We start from the raw sequence: 2,334 nt of genomic DNA, 5'->3' as shown, positions 1-2,334 counted from the left end.
GTTACCTAAATAAACGAATGAGTATCGAAAAGCGAGTATTTGTCACACAGTGACACGCAGGAAAAAAGGACTAAACAAGACCCCAAAATGAATAGTGCTCATAGCCTGGCCACGCCTATGAAAATTGTTTGGCTACACCCCTGTATTTTAGAGAACATGGAGTAGATCATAATTTCCTCTTCTGAATTAAAATGTGCGACAGATTAGAACCTGCGCATTCACTAAAACCTTTTCCAGCTCAAACGTTCATTTTGCTGCCCGTGCCTGGCAGTGCTACGACAGTCAACAGGTAAAGATAACATAGAACCATAAGTCATCGCTAAGCAGTAGGTAGTGCAGGAGTTCACAGCGTAGTGACCACAGTGAACAGTGCCACTGTAAACACTAGAAACAAACAAAAACTAAAAGAAGACGTTTTAACAGTAACACCCTGTTGTGATCTCTAGTATCAGTAGCTTCACTGGTTGTGGAGTTCTTGCTCCTTGAAGACAGAGCTATAGATATACAAAGTAAGGCAAACTTGGTTTCAGGTCAATCCTTGGGAGCCATATTCACACCAAATGTTCCAAGGCCATTACATCCTCTCATTTTAAAACACAGTGTAATCGCCATGGAGCTTTCAGTGCTAACATTGAGCAGACAGTTCCCCAAGCTATGTATGTCTATGGCTCTGCTCCATGGCAGCTAGATGGCGTAAGTCTTCCCGGACAAATCAGTCTTGACCAGCTTCAGTGAGTAAAGCTGCGCTTTAGAGAAAGGCTTGTTATGGTGGAGATGTGGACTGAAAGCTGCCAGATACCGTCAGAGAAGACAACACAAGGCCAGCGGGGCTAGTGCTGCCAACAGGAAGTAGGTGACCCTGTAGAGGTGGAGTGGAGAGAAGGTCACCATGGTGATGGCCAAGGGGAGAGGGAGGCAGGATGTCAGAGGCAGGAGTTTACTGAAAGAGATATAGAAAAAGTTGTACACTGCAGCAGAATTCCTGTGACAGGGTAATCAATGAATAGGGGATGTGTGTGTTGGTGATGGTGTCCTCTTACCTGTTGCTGAGTTTTAAGGTGTTGCAGTTAATAAGCAGCATGTACACACTAATTAGAGGCACAATGTGTGGCCAACAGGGGTCAGGATCCAACTGCGTGGAATACCTGCAGAGGATCACAACGAATAATGGTACTGATTTCAGCCAGTTATTTTACACAAATAATTTGTAGGGAACTTTAAATGAATACAATAATTAATAACAGTGATCTGCCACAGAAACATCCTGTTCTGCCAACAAATCAGAGGTCAATATTAGACAAACCAGCACCCCTGCAGCTGGTAAAGATTCAACAGTTATATTCATAGAAAGTAGAAAGTTTAAAGATGCATTAGTGGACCTGCTTACATAAAATGGGCCAATTTTTATCTGAACATGTGGTGGAATGTTTGAAGATTTTATTATGTTTTGTTTGACATAACTAATACACCCTTTGGTGGGTAGTATGCAAAAATGGAGGATGCTATTCAAACTCAATTTATTGAAGCAACACATGTTATTGTGAGGTTACCAAGTCTAACCCCCCCCCCCCTTAAATCCAACAAGTTGTACCACATCATCACAACAACCAGACATTAGCAAGCCCTTCATCTCTTGGCCTTTACAGTGTAGCATAGGGAATCGCAGCTCTCTCTCTCTCACCTGGACTAGATCTCCATGCAGGAATGGAAGCACCAAAGGAAGTCTAATATTGCAATGGACTTGATTTTCGTAATTGGTCTTGTCAAATCAGATACTTAACTACACATTGCTGTGGACGTCCAGTTTTTGTACATGTAGAAACTTTTGCATTTTTCTGAACAGATGCATAGTTAATAATTAATAAGCATTGTTAAACATGGGGTGGTGATTAGCATACTCTCTAATAAACACAGCCTTGGGTGTGTTCATCTCAGCAGTGCAGGTGCTTCGTCTCTAACATGCTCTCTCACACGCTCCTTCCATTTCAATACTGTACCTCAAGTTGCGGATCCAGTGGAGGAGTGAGGGGTGATGAGCACAACAGGTAGTGCCATGAGCGCCGACATGCAGAGGTGGAGCTGTAAGTCATCTCTCACCTCCTGCAGAGCACACTCAGACAGCAGGGGGGCGCCATTAATTCTTTAGACTTGCTCATGGATTCAGCGTGAACTGTGCCATTCTCTGCTTCTTTGTGCTTACGTGGTGCCTGGAAAGATGGTGGAAAACATTCAATTCACTTATTGTAATTGTAATTTGACAAGAATCAAATTGTAATATTGTAAAAGATTCTGAACCCTGGTTCTTCATTCATGCATCACCATCTGATGCTGGTG

At 42.8% G+C, this 2,334-nt stretch overlaps 1 long non-coding RNA gene across 1 annotated transcript; it reads right to left on the bottom strand.

Annotated features, from left to right (window-relative positions):
- Positions 1-708: 708 nt before the first annotated feature.
- On the bottom strand, positions 709-2,029 carry LOC119915338. Its single transcript, XR_005446936.1, has 3 exons — positions 1,998-2,029; positions 1,041-1,145; positions 709-940 (listed from the first exon to the last, which is right to left on the bottom strand). It is a non-coding gene; the product is annotated as an uncharacterized LOC119915338 (long non-coding RNA).
- Positions 2,030-2,334: the final 305 nt, after the last annotated feature.

The sequence above is a fragment of the Micropterus salmoides genome, unplaced genomic scaffold (assembly GCF_014851395.1).
Source record: "Micropterus salmoides isolate LMB-PRFRI ecotype aquatic unplaced genomic scaffold, ASM1485139v1 Ms_hic_scaffold_2073, whole genome shotgun sequence".
Taxonomy (NCBI): Eukaryota; Metazoa; Chordata; class Actinopteri; order Centrarchiformes; family Centrarchidae; genus Micropterus; species Micropterus salmoides.
This window is presented reverse-complemented; position numbering and strand designations above follow the sequence as displayed.